At 40.5% G+C, this 15,221-nt stretch overlaps 1 protein-coding gene across 17 annotated transcripts in view; it reads left to right on the forward strand.

Moving 5' to 3' along the window:
* MADD (MAP kinase activating death domain) overlaps positions 1-15,221 on the forward strand; it is a 112,811-nt gene that overhangs the window by 1,044 nt on the left and 96,546 nt on the right. The gene's annotated exons all lie outside the window — the stretch shown is intronic.

Below are 15,221 nucleotides of genomic sequence, written 5' to 3' on the forward strand. Positions count from 1 at the left end.
CAGAAAATTTGGGTGAATGATCTCATTTGCATTTGTGGGCTGCAGTTTGTACAGCTGGAAAATTGCAGAATGTTTAACATGGAATGATGGATGTTTTCTCACAGCTACAGCAATCTGGAAGAGGAGGAAATGTATTTGAAAGTAAATGCTATTGATAAGTTAGTCCTGAACTGAGGCACAGAGAACTAGGTCTCTAGCATGCATATAGTTGCATCAATATATTTCACTTTTCTTGGAAGTGTCATATAAAGTTATTTGACATAAATAATTACTGGATCTGGAACTATGGTAGGCTTTTTAAAAGCTTGTCATAAATAACTTCACTAGAAAACAAATGCTTCTACTATATTATTATTGAGTGATTTTTAGAATAAGATGTTTGAGCAGTTAAAAATATTTAGACTAGTACTTCCAGTCAACTTCTGAGTAGAACCTCTGTAGGATTTAGTTATTAATCTTGCATCTACAGATTCCAGCATACATGTAATTTTTTAGCAAAGTCTGTCTGGAAAAATTAGAGTGATAAATCTTATTTATCAAAATAAATTATAAAAAAATAATATATTCCCTATTAGCTTAAGAATATTTTTTACATATGAATCATTTGTGGTGTTATATTTGTAATGTAACTGAATAATACAATATGTGCTAGAATATATTCTGCTTTCTTTCCTGTGTAAAATATTTATGGGTGCCAAACTATAAAAGGATATTATCTTGTTAAAACATATACATTTGTCTTTTGATTTGCATCTATGAAACTTACATTGGCATTCAATTTTCTGTTCCATTTTATTCTTCATTAATAACATTCAGTTATGAAATAAGTGATGAAACCCTCAAAAGTGCATAATATCCACTATGGAAATTCTTAGATCCTGGAACATTGGTGAATCTTTAATAGGTTTTCCACAACTGTGAGGCAGTCATTTTGAATATCTTTAAAGATAGCCTTTCTGGAGTATCAATAGATTCAAATTTTACAGGTTCAAATCAAAACCTTGATTTGTTGAGTTGTTGCCTTAAAATAATAAATAATAGCACAGGAGTTCAGTGTTTGCATTCTTAATATTTAGTGTATGACTTGCGTATTTTAAATTTCCATTGCTATCTTCGTAAGTAGAGAAGATATCCTGGAAAGAATTATCTATCTATCTATCTATTTATTTATTTACCTGCTTCAATCAAAAGATATACATTTATGTATAGTTTAAAAATGCTAATTAACTATCTATCTCACTTTTCTAACCCCCCTCACCCCCCTGATGAAATTACTGTATAAGGGATGGAGAAAAAAATTAGGAATGGATTTTCATGTCTTATTTACACTAACTGTTGTAATACAAATGCACACTGGTGCTGCTTTGCAATGTTTGATTTATTTTAATATCTGAGCATTTGTGTATTTTATATGCAGCTATAAATACAAGTTAAGTTCTGCATTTACATAGTAGCAGACGATTATGTATCAGGAAACCCATCACTCTTGTGAATATCATTACATGAACATTTTAGATGTTGTTATATGCTGTATGTTTGAAGTTATGCAGAATTACACAAAATATGGAAAATCACACGTATAAATATGCGAAGCTACTGTATAAATGAGATACAAATAGGCCCTTTCAATTCCTTTATCGGCAAGGAAGAGACAGGCAAGGAAAAACATTTTGGCCTACATACTGTATAGCTTTTATAATCCCATTTCCAATTAAGAGATTAGCTGCTCTCGCCATTTCCAAACTGCCTTGCACTTTACTAAGATTTTTTTAGTTTGTTTTAGTTTGTCCTATATAGGCTGTTTTTAGCTGGTTGCATGTTTTCAGTCAGATCATTTGCTTGAAACAGCTGATTTAGGTGTTATATACATTCTTTTAATTGAGGTAAATGTGCTCAACACAAAATATTTTTAAAAAAACAATCATATATATTTATATATATTTAAGGATTCTTTTCTCAGCAGGAATGTCATGAGAATATATTTTCTTTATAGGATGTGCTTTAATTGTAGTTCATATGTCCTTTCTTCCCATTTGGTTTTTGTGTTTAAATTAATGACACATCTTGACTTTCTCTGAAGAAAAATGCTTTGAATGTATTTGTTTTAACATGTGGTGGGCTACACTTTTAGCAAGCTCCGGTTTATAAATTCTGTTCAGTTCAATATTTAGATAAATATTAATCAGTAAATTGGCAAAAGACTCCAGAATCTTTGCTGTGAGTTCTGTGGAAATGGAAATCATCAGGACAGAGCTATTATGGAAGGGTTACTTCTCATGAAGAAATTTTAGGTGATATAAGTGATATAGAGACCAGTGGCATATGTATTTTTATGTGAATTATAGAACTTTTGCAAAATGTATATGATACACAGAAGTTGCTGCGCTATAAATGCTTCTGAATAGACCAAAGAATTGTTCCATAAAATCCCTCTAAATGAAATAATTGTTCAAAAGACAGTAGTCTGCTGACAAGTCACCACTTCTTATCTCTGATTTGGCTGTATTAAGTAATTGTTTTTATCAGTTACTGCTTATATGTCAGCTGATATGCCTTTTCCTGGAGACTAATGGGTGGATTTATCCGGCTATTATATCCCACCAATGGAATATACTTGGAACACAATATATACTTCAGCCTATCCTCATTATACTGTTTGCCTCAAAATTCATTTCTTCTTGTACTGTTTTATGATTATTTTGAGGGCAATTATAGTTTCTGTATAGTGCCAGTACAATGTGTTTCAAACTTGAAATAGTTTCAGTTCTGAGCTACAGGCTAAAGAATATAAGCAAGGAAAATCAAGTTGGGAGTTTTGTGTAGGCGTTATGAAAGTGGTTAGAATGGAATGAAACTGACTATGGTGAATTAAAATAAAGTTAATTGATGAAATTGGCTTCTGCCTTACATCTGAAAGGGCTCCAGTGTGGATCTTGCTTAGGGCTGTTTATAGATACCTTTGTAATCTCTCTGCAATAGTGAGAGCTGCTATTGAAAGATCTTCTGAATTTCATCTTGGGTAAAATGCAGCCCTGTTGCGTTTTGCACAGATAAATGAGAAAGAGGGAGGATATAAGGCTAATATTAATTAACTGTACTGGTTACTATTATGCTTCCAATCTAAATTTAAGATGGTAGTCATTGCTTTTAAAGCCATCTACAGCCTAAGCACTTATTTCTCCAAGTATTAGGATGAATCCTGCTTAAGATTTTACCAAGTCCCACAAGCCCTTGTTATTGATTATGCTGTCTGAAGCCGTCTAGAGATAGTAGATAGCCTATCTTGGTGATAGAGGCAAGGCAAGATAGGAATAATTTGAGGCAGAGTAAGTTGTCTATGATACGTACAGTTTTCATCAGAAAGGAAGATGACTCAAGATTTAAGCCACCCCTCCCCCAAAGGAAGAATAATAAAGTATTATAAACGCACAACTGCCTAGTTCCCTACTGTATTAATTAAGATTACCCAATCCCAATTAAACAAATTTTGATTTTTCCCCTCACACAGCATCTGGCATGCATACATGTATGTGTGCATATATGTTTGCATTTAATAAACAATGGGAAGAGATCACAATCCAAAAAATAGTCCTAGAACAAAAAATGAAATTGAATTGAAATTAATTAAAATTAATGAATATTGATTAAAATTACTTGCTTGTAAAATAAGATGTTCCATTTCTAAAGTTAATTAATACCTTATTTAATACATAGACTCAAACCATTTTCTTATATAAAACCATTCTCGACAAATTCAAAGAGCAAGAGTGCAGAACCGTGGACTGGAACTCTGGAAAAATAAACCTTATTTTGAACTATGTCCCACTGAATTCAGTGGCTTTTACTCCTAGCTACACATGCATAAACTGCTGCTTTTCTGGAAATGGATCTATTTAGCTGGATTGCCCATGTAAATCAGGGTGGAAATTGGGGAAGAGATCCTTAGGATATTGAGTTTTTTTCTTTCTGTTTACAGCAAAGAAATGAATCAGTTGATGCCTTTGTGCTGGGCTATAGTACTTGGAAACCTTTCCATATTTATTGTATAATAAATCCCACTGTATTCAATAATTCTTATTTCTAGGTTAGTATGCTTATGGCTTCTGTTTGATCAACTTGCTAAACCCGCCTTCTCTTCAGGGAGCATGCTATCCCTGCTTTCTTTTCATTTCTTTCCATGTCTATAAGACAAGTGTCTATGTGCTGGTTAATGACTGCAATAAAGATTGCTGCTTCTTGGCAAGTGTCTGAAATGAAGAGCCATTCTATCTATGGAGTTGTTCCACCAGTTGAAGATCCTGATTTTCCAGGGTTCTTATTTATATGGAGAGTTTTTGTAGACAGAACAGGCCTTCCACTGCAAGCATTCAAACACCTGATATAGAATGACAAGAGGGCAGGGATGGTGTGCTTGTCATCCATTTTGCTTCTCCAGTTCCTCCCTTGCAACCAGTGTGAACATTTTGCCTAATCAGTCACTTTCAGCATCTTCCTCTATTGCATATTTTCAGTGAATTTAAATAGACCTCCCTTCCTGATTCATAGAAAATTATTTTTGGGGGGAAAAAACCCTCATCTTTCCTTCAGGAAAATATGGTATGCAGTTCTTTTCAACAGGCATGCTGTAATGGAATTCTCTGAGCCTGGGAACAGGAATGGACATTCCCAAAATATTGCAGAAGAAGAACATATGGGCATTCCTTTTTATATTCTGAGTGGGTAACAACCTCTTCCCTGAATCAAGAAAGAGAAAGAGGAACAAAGGCATATTGCCTTCATTCCTCCTCAGTTTGGACATAATTATAAATGCTATGATACTTTATATAAAATTATTTACTTAGTTTTCCTGAATACATCTTAATGTGCTCTTTAGGGTCTTGAGTATGCACCATAAAATTACATTTCCTTTTTTCTGCATGTATCTCCTAGTTAGTGGGATACGGGCAATAGTATATCAGCTTGCAGGATAGAAATCCAGGCTTACATACAATAGCATGAGCATGCTTGGGATAAAACTGAGTAATGGTGATACATCAAATTAAAAATGAATGTTCTGAATATTAGTTTCTGAGAAAGCAGTAATAAATGCTGGAAGAATGTTGAAAAATAATGCTGCAGATATAGGTGATGCAAGACCAGATAACTCTCATCATGAACCAGTTATCCAGCAGATGGAACAGTGTTAACCATCAATATTACTACTTCATTGCTAAATGGGGAACCAAGCAAATTTACTGCCTTCCTTGCTCAAAGTGAACTGTGTATCTTCCTGAGAGAAGACTTCCCAACCAATCAAGCCTGTTCTGGTTTCTTGATAAGCCTAATGATTGAGGGAGCTGCAAAGTGGAAACCCCTAATTACTCACATTTGGATAATTACACTAATTTTCTGGCATACCTGAGAGCTAATTTCAAGGATCCTCTCAGGTAGCTGACAGTCAACTGTGAGATCTGCCAACTTCAATAGGGAAAGTATTTGGTGTGGGAGTGTGTAACAGAATTTAGCTGCTGGATCAGAAAGTTGACTAGAATGAGAGACACAACTGAATAGTTTAAGGAAGGACTGTCTAATGAAATATATGATGAACTAGTTTGTCAAGGCACCCCAGTATCAATAACTGAATTAATCAGGTGTGCTTGGATATTGATGGAAGACTCAAGAAGCTGTGAGCGAGTGTGAATAGGAAGAGGAGATGCCCTTCCATTTTCATTCCCTTCTCCCTCCACCTGCCCCTCCTTGTCCATCTGCACAATGGAGATTTCTGAAGTTAAACCCAGTTATCTCCACTTGCAGCCTAATAATGAAAAATTGGGAAAAGAAATATACTCACATTGATAATTATTTAAGTGCCAAGACTGTATCAGGTAGAGCAATTAGACTTTCTTCCCACTCTGGCCTTGAGTCTGTTTATTCTTAAACAGACTCAAGAAGGTTAGGTAAATAGATGTATTGCATAGAATTAGGAGGCCATACATATAAAAAGTTTTCCACCTGACAACACCCAGGAATTTTACCTCTTACATATATTACTCCTAAGGTATGAATCCTGAGTCTCTTCCTCCAACCTTTCCAAGTCCATGGCTCTGTGACTACAGCCCAGCCTTAAGGATTTTTGCTATCTGTCCCTTGTTTACTAAACAACTTTCTCAGACATTTCCACCTCATCAGCTTCAACTCTTAAAATAAGAAGGGTTTCTATTTCACGTTCATTGAAGACAATTGTTTAAAATGGCTTCATCAACTTTTCATCAATAAAAAATCTTCCTTATTTTTCATCAATAAAAATTCTTACCTAGCTGTGCCATGCTGAGTATCTTAGTAGCTTTTCAGCCTAGGGAGCCTGACATTTGCCTCTGATTCATTTTTATAATTTATCTTTTTCATAGACTGCAGAAAACTGAAAGTTTCCTTTATTGAATCAAGTTTATTACCTTACACATGTTAGTATATTCCTGGATTTGATGTGAGTAGTTTCAAACATAAATCAATTTCTTTCATTGGTTAAGCATTCATGATCCAGTTAAATGAATGTTTTAAGAAATGTTGTTATATTTCTAATCCCTATTAAGGGATTCACTTTGATAAAAGAAGCTGCTTCCAAGTCAATTGTTCCTACTGTTAATTCTTTTTCTGCTGCAAGATAAAAACAAAACTGCAACAACTTTTCTCATAATTGGGGATACATGTTTTGGCTGGGGGGATATGCTCAATTTGCTATGTTTTGTCTGTACCAATGAGTGTGAGATAGCTATAGAAAGTGTTGGAAGGGAAGGTGAAATTTATCTGAACGGCCGCTGCTGAAGAAACTATGCTGCAGGTATCATGTTCTCTAATTCCAAATGCAACCCCTGGACCAAAAGGATTGGGTAGTTGTATAAACACAGTGGTTGGTAAGTTTGGTGATATCTATCCTCTTTGTATCACATTTGAGTGTCTTGGTGGATCACCAAGCTGAACATGAGCTCAGTGGTTTGTTTGTTTGGCAGTATGATGCATTTGGGGTTTGGCAAAAAAAGCCCCCAAATGCAGTCCTAGGCTTATCAATGGAAATATAGTGTCAAACTCAAGAGAAGTAATTCACACCTAGAATATTGTGTATAGTTCAAGGCACTGTATTTTAGGCAGGATATTGACAAAGTAGAGCATTTTCAGAGGACAGCAATCAAGATTATAGGTGTCATGCACTGCCTACCGCCGAGTAATACACAGACACTGGTTCAGTTGAAGCAGGCTCTGGTTTATTCATAGCGTAGTGCCAGTTGTAGAAAAAAGCTGAGAGTGACAGGAGCGCGCCGGTGCGGGGTTTAAATACCCCGTGCCGGTCAGCGCCCCCTCACTCAGGGTTACGTCACCCCCCCTTTGTCCAACATGCTGTCTTGCCGGTAGGTGAGGGGTTGCGAGGCCCCGCTGGCGCTCCGGGATCGCCCATCATCGGTTTCCTTATTCATCCGGTGATTGCTGTCAGCTGGGCGATCTCCGTTGCGCTAGCGCTAACAGCTTGGGTGTGCCTCGCGATCCGCTTAGCCATTGTATCTTCTTCTTTCTTCTTTGTGAGTTGATGGCTGCTTATCTTGAGCCCCTTCCCCTGTTTCCTTGTTATTGTCATGTGTGCCATTGCGCTGATGTCTTCAGCTCAACGGCACTCATGACATACTGCCCCCTGTCCGAATAGTGCCCCCCCCTGGCTTCCCGGTTTTTTACCAGGAGAGCTGTCAAAATGGTTTTTTTTTTTTTTTTGAATTTCCCGCCGGAGTGTTTTCGCCCCTCCCTTTGTTCCGCCCTCTACCACGTGTCCATCTAGGGTGTGTTCCCAGTGCGCATGCCCCGGCCACACCCTGCTTGTTTGGCTCAGTTCGGCGAGGAGAGAGGCGTGGCTGGTCGGGTGCTTATCAGCTCCAGGTAGGGCCCTTATTTTTATTCTAAGTGCGTCGCCTTTGTTATGTGTGCTCCTGGGCGTTGCCCCCAGGTATGCACTGTTTACTTGATTGCCACTCCCCCGTGGGCCCAGGGCGGGGGGGGTGAGTCCCGGGGGGGGAGGTCCACCCAAGTCGCGGGCTTGGGGGGGCCCTTTCCCTTGGGGCATGGTAGGCGGGGGGGGCCGCGGGGGAGGGGGTATGCAGGTGCCGGTTTGCTTGTCTCGCCTTAGGCTTGTCGGGGTACGCCCGGTGAAAAGCCCGGGTCAGGTCAGGCGCGTTAACGTTGTGCGCCGCCACCCATTCTGGGTGGGGGAAGTGTTTCCACCTGACCAAATAGTGTAAAGTTCCCCGTTGCCTGCGGGAGTCGAGTATGTCCCTTACTTCGAAGTGATGTTGGCTGTCGATCATCACCGGTGAGGGCAGTGGCGTGCTTGGGTGCCATCGAGAGGTAGTTGCCGGTTTCAGGAGGCTGGTGTGGAATACCGGGTGGAGTCTCCGTAGGTTGTGTGGCAGGTCCAAGCGTATTGCCACCGGGTTCACTATCTGTGTGACTCGGAACGGCCTGATGTACTTAGGCCCCAGTTTTTTCGAGGGTTGGGGCGACTTTAGGAATTTGGTGGATAGGTAGACCATATCCCCAGCCTGGAACGTCGGTTGTTGGCACCGGTGCTTGTCGGCCTGCTCTTTGTAGGCCGCCTGTGCTTCCTTCAGCGCTGCCGTGATTATTGGCCACGATTCCGCAATCTTCCGTCCCCAGTCACTAGCGTCCACCTGGGGTCCCGGGGGTTGTGGTAGCTCCGGTATGGGGACGAAGTTGCGCCCCGAGACTACCTCGAACGGAGTTTTCCCCGTGCTCGTGTGGACGGCGTTGTTGTATGCGACTTCGGCGAACGGGAGCAGTTCGGCCCAGTCGTCTTGATGGTAGTTGGTGTATGAGCGTATGAATTGTTCTAGGGTGGCATTGAGGACCTCTGTGGCTCCGTCCGTCTGGGGGTACCAGGCCGTGGATAGGGCCTGTTGGGTCCCCGTCAGCTTTAGGAAGGCCCGCCAGAATTTAGAAGTGAATTGTGTGCCCCTGTCGGTCACCACACGTGCGGGACATCCGTGTAACCTGTACACGTGGATGAGGAAGAGTTTGGCTAGTTGTTGTGCGGACGGGACCGATGTGCAGGGGATGAAGTGGGCCTGTTTCGAAAAGTAGTCTTTCACCACCCAAATGGCCGTTTTCTTCTGGCTGGGTGGGAGGTCTACTATAAAATCCATGGAGATTTCCTCCCATGGGCGGGAGGGTTCCGCCACCTGTTGTAAAAGTCCCGAGGGCTTGCCTGGTGCCCGTTTGGCTCTGGTGCACGTTGGGCAGGACGCTACGTAGGCTTTCACGTCCCGTCTTAGCGCGGGCCACCAGAATTGACGCCTTGTTAGGTGCAGGGTCTTAAGGAACCCAAAGTGTCCCGCTTGCTTGGTGTCGTGGGATCTATGCAAGATCGCTTGGCGTTGCGAGTCCGGGACATAGATTCTGCCTTCCCCCCATGCCAGGTCCTGTGCCATCGTTACCTTGTCGGGGTTTGCCAGGAACCAGGGGTCGGTTTTGAGGGCGGCGGTGAGGTCCGTGCGTATCCCCCCTGGTAGTTGCGGTTGGCGTCGTCTGGTCACTGGTTGTCCCGCCGTCGGTTGCGCCGTAGAGTCGTGCTGCCTCCGAGCGCCGCTCCGGGTGGTCACAGCCATCCCCAGTTGGGAAGCGGATAGGACCGTCCCAATCGTGTCTGGGGCGGGCTCTTCGTCTTGGGGCAGTCGGGAAAGGGCGTCAGCCAGGAAGTTCTTTTTACCCGGCATGAACTTCAGCTGGAAGTTGAAGCGGCTCTGGTTTATTCATAGCGTAGTGCCAGTTGTAGAAAAAAGCTGAGAGTGACAGGAGCGCGCCGGTGCGGGGTTTAAATACCCCGCGCCGGTCAGCGCCCCCTCACTCAGGGTTACGTCATCCCCCCTTTGTCCAACATGCTGTCTTGCCGGTAGGTGAGGGGTTGCGAGGCCCCGCTGGCGCTCCGGGATCACCCATCATCGGTTTCCTTATTCATCCGGTGATTGCTGTCAGCTGGGCGATCTCCGTTGCGCTAGCGCTAACAGCTTGGGTGTGCCTCGCGATCCGCTTAGCCATTGTATCTTCTTCTTTCTTCTTTGTGAGTTGATGGCTGCTTATCTTGAGCCCCTTCCCCTGTTTCCTCGTTATTGTCATGTGTGCCATTGCGCTGATGTCTTCAGCTCAACGGCACTCATGACAATAGGGTACCAGGAGAGAAAAACATATGAAAAATAGTTGGAGGCATTGGGATTGTTTAATTCGGAGATGAGAAGCTGGGGAGACAGAACAGCTGTCTTCAAGCATTGGAATGGCTGTCAAGTAGAAAATGGGGCAGAATTGTTTAGAGTTGTTCCAGAAGAAAGGATTAGGAACAGTGGCTTAAATTAAAAGGATACAGATTTTGGTTGAAAATCAGGAAGCGTTTCCTAACAGTAAGAGCTGTTCAACAATGGAAAATATTTTTGTGGGAAGTGGTAGGCTATTCTTCACTGGGGGTATTTGTTTAAATGACAGCCATCTGTCAGGGATGCTGTAGTAGCGGATTCCTACACTGGGCAGGAGGTTAAACTAGATGATGATCTCCATGATCCTTTCCAACCCTTACTTTTTATGAACACAAAGACCCCTCCAAGCAAAAAATGTATGTCAAAGAAACAAAATACTTGTGGCTCCAGCACTGTCAGATCTGGAGCAGCCCACAGGCAACAAGGAAACTTAGCGTTGGCAAGTGCTAGCCTCTTTGAAGCCCAGGTGTTGGCAAGACAAAGTGGTATGGAAGGTAGACCAGGGTGGTCGCCACCACCCAAATGAAGCCCCCAAACGGCTACTGAAGCCTAATAGAAGAGACCTGCTTCAGGGACATTAACCGTCCACTGAGTACCTAGTTGATTAGAGGTTATGCCAGTGACTGTGGGTCAGTAGAGACTGGGGGCATATATCAAAAGAATCAAAAGAATCAGACACAAATGGAAAAATCAAAGCATTCAGCTGAAAAACATACAGCAACATTTAAAACAATGGCATGGTCAGTGTAAGATAAGACTATAGAAAGTAGCCAAGGTAAGACAGAATATTAGAATTAGAAAACAAAATATTAAGATAGTTTCTAGAAATAAGAAAAGAGAATTGAAATTCCTTTACTGTAAAGAAATCTTTATTCTGTTTTCTAATAAAATTTTTATTTGTAGAGGAATTTTGTGGTTATCTCTCAACTGTCTCACAAGTTATTTCAACTTTTATTATCCTGGAATGGTGCTCAGGCTCACATTGAAAAGAGTGAGACAGGTTGGAATGTTGGTACATAGATGGTGTTGGGAAGTAAGAGAAGTATTGGAAGACTAGCTGTATTCGTTTGTCATTCACACTGCAGTTTTAACTAGAAATTACTTAGAACAAGGGAAGGTAATTTTCTGTTGGTCAGATATCTGCACATACATTTTAGAGAGAAAATACTGGAGCTTGACTGTGTTTCAGTCAATATGGGTAGATACTCATTTAACCTGGATAAATGTGTCTATTCTGTTGATAAACTATTACTTTCTAAGATGGCTGGTACATGAATATGAACATGTGATGATTGATAAATAAATGCATACGTAACACTAATTTTGGATGGCAAAATGGTTTTTTTATATTACCAGATGTATCACAGAACCACTATGCTCACTCTCTGTGGTGTAGTGTAGTAGATAGAATGTACAAATATATGTAGAGTACTTGACTAGTTTGCTGTTTCAAAGTGTGGAGCATGAAGGATATTGCTCTCCCTCCCCCAAGTACTTTGTGACATGCACATTTTTTCAGGCATTAGCCTCCTCTTGAGGAACTCCTTGAAGATAAAGTGGTATATAGCTATTTCAAAGGAGCCTGTCCCAGCTCTGCTATGTGTGAACGATAAGGTGATTCTTCTATTGAAATTGGCTTACACCAAGCTCTTAGAAGGTTTGCAGTATTCTGTCAGGAGGAAGATTTTGAAATTAATTATTTAAAAATCTTCCAAAGTTATTATAAGAAATATAATTGGTGAATTGATGGGCAACAAATTGAGCAGACCAAATTTTACAAATATTTCAGCATTGTTTCTCAATATAATAGCTCCTGTCGATCCTGTCTAATCCATATAATGTGTGAAACCTGGAAAACATGAAAGTGCTCCTTAATTTGTTTTTTTTTATTACAAGTGGTGGTTATATTCCAGTGGCCATTAAAGCTTTAAAGCAGATCATTTAAAGCAGAGCATTAAAGCAGAGGCCTCCCTGATGCCGTGGAAGTCTTCACTGAGGAGTCCTCCCCAGGGAAACCTCACATGGCAGGTAGGCCTCACATGGTGTTTTGGAAGCCTTGGGGAGGCCTTGTGCGGCCTCGCAAAGGGCCAGTAGCTGCCTTGGCTCAGCACAATTTGTCAGCAATGGGAGGAAGAAGACAGTGAAGGTCAGCTGGGGGCGTTGTGGGGTGGCAAGGGTAGGCAGCAGTGGTGGAGTTCAGGGCCAAAAGGGCAGAGATGGGGAGAGATAGGTGGTGGTGGGAGCTGAAGTGGAGGTGAGTATGGCAGGGCAGGAGAAGTGTGAGGTCCTCGCCTAATGACAGTGCAGTCCTTGCCTAATGACTGCAGCTGGGACTACTGAAACTGCTGTCGCTAAGCAGTGTGGTCATGTGCTGTTTCGCCTAATGACCTCTTTGCTTAGTGATGGAAATTCCCGCCCCATTTAGGATCATTAAGTGAGGACTACCTGTAACTGCATTTGTCCTAACAACCAGGAAACACACTGAGACGAGGAACTGGTCTCTAATATTTATTACTAGTACTTAACAGGAATCCTAACAAACTGAAGAAGCGTGGGAAAAACCCAGACATATAACCCCCAAGGGTTAAGGCGGTCCCGATCTGTGTCTCTTTGAATGGCTGAACAGTTCCTCAGTGCTACGCATGCGCTTGACAGTCTGGATGGGAGCCCCCTGCTCGCCATCCTTACTCATGACAGCATTGTATCCCTGTTTCTCAGGATAGCTTAACAGCTATTACATATTCTACACTATTTAAATACCTCAAACTAATTCCTGTTTTGTTCCTTGGAAATGTCACCTTGGGTGTTTTAAATAACGTTCCTAGAAATTATTAAGGTACCAGATTTGGTCCTCATTCTATTCTGCACATATAGCTGCACATATAGATACAGTTAAATTAGGAAGATACATAATCTGATTTATTTATTGTGGCCTTTGCATATGGACTGTTTTGAAGGAAGTTTTCTAACTTACCTTTTACCTGGAAGGCAATTTTAATAAAATTGTATAGGAGTACTGGGAGATCAGATCGTATATAGGTGTGGTACGAAAGCAGTAGATTGTGGGTTAATACACATTTGATCAATAATCTAGCTCAAATGTGAAGAAAAGCTGATAGTGTCTGTCATATATGGAAAAAGCCCTAATGGTTAGAAAGTTGCAGTATCAGAGGTGCCACAAAAGTGATAGTAAATTGTTGGCTCAAGAAAGATATACTTAGGTGAATCTTATTTGTAGTGCAGGTGATGCTCATAGATAGGTTTATGCATGGGGGGAGTGAAGTTCTTCTATAAATAGTCCTAATGTGCCATGATCTAGGGACTAGAAGCTAAGTTGCTATGGAGACTGATCTGAATCAGATTACCAGAGGTTCCTGTTACCCAGCTTTATATGTATAGTAATTGAATGACCAGACCATTTGCTGACTGAAATACTGTAATAGTATATTTTTCTCTAGAATGGTCTGTAAGAAGGCATAAACTATACTGTGTATGAAAATATTAGTCAAATGCATGTGTATGCATGGGTGTTGAGGAATGCAGGAATACACAATGTTGTACTGTAGAATCATTTTAAAATATTAAAGAACTAGAGCTGATACTTTCGGGGAAGTGCACATATTGATAAAATGCTATAAAGGCAGGGCAAGATATTTTAAAAGACACAGATGATGAGATGAGACATCTGTGCCCTTTTTTTAAACCTCCAAAACTTGGTATTCTGTAATTCATTTACATAGCTACAACTTAATTTGGATGTTACAGAGAGTGGCAATATTCAGTATGGAAAGTAGCATTCACAAGTACATAAAAAGCCAAGGGCCTAATGGTGAAATGGAATTTTTAAGATACACAAGGGGAATTGTTCACAATGTTAGTGGACTGAATCTGGAGCTACAAGTTATATGACAAATAATAAACTTTTTTAGTAAATTGTCTCTATATAATAAAGGACATTTGTTTCAGGTGGAACAGTTGTATAACAGAAGGAATTGGATAAGAAATTTTGATGTATAATAGTATCTCAAGTACCCTAGTGAAAGATGTACAGTATTGTTTGTCTCTGGTTTAAAAGGAGGACTTTTATGACTGAAATAATTAACCACAAAAAGATCCAGAGTTCAATTTAAAGTAATTATTAAGGGACCACAAATTATTGCCGGTACATTTACAGATAAAAATTATGGCTTATCTGTAATGAAAGAAAAGGTGAATTCAACTTAGCTATAACATGCAAAGGAAAAAAGTAGAGGGATGGAAATGCACATTCAGACAGATAGAGAAGAGGCAACTCCCAGTAGAAACTGGGAGAAATAAAGAAGTGCATCTTTAATCCATGAAAGACTATCTGAAAGAGTGAAAACAGAGGGGAAATTAAGGTAAGCACTAGATGCAGACAGGATGCAATGTGGCAAGTTGCACAGATGTTAGAAAAGTTAACTAAACCAGACTATGGTGGTGTTCTATGAGTAGGAGCATCAACCCATCACGCACTGTGATTGGGTTATCATAGCCTTTTGTCTTGTTTTTAATGGTTGTATGCTGCCCAGAGTAATATATTTGAGATGGGTGGCTATATAAATTGAAGTAATAAATAAGTAGATGAAATTCAAAGGAAATTAGTTCCACATGAACAGTAATAACCCACTTTGCAGCCTTGCTAGCATTCAGATCTTTGCTGGTGAACCTCAGTGCACTTGTCCAACACCAAATATATAAGAAATATAACAAATGTGATCTGAAGAAATAGTTAAAGAGCATAAAGATCTTGTTTCCACTTTATTATACACACTTCTCTATGTTATTTGGAACTTCCTATGTAAAATAAAAACGTACAGTAGTTAAAAGGAATTGATAAACACGCTGAGGGTGTGAATGCATGTTAATCGAATATTGGTATTGGAAATCATATGGTATACTTTTGAGTTATAGCATCTTAAT

The sequence above is a fragment of the Candoia aspera genome, chromosome 1, assembly GCF_035149785.1.
Source record: "Candoia aspera isolate rCanAsp1 chromosome 1, rCanAsp1.hap2, whole genome shotgun sequence".
In the NCBI taxonomy this organism is placed as follows: Eukaryota; Metazoa; Chordata; class Lepidosauria; order Squamata; family Boidae; genus Candoia; species Candoia aspera.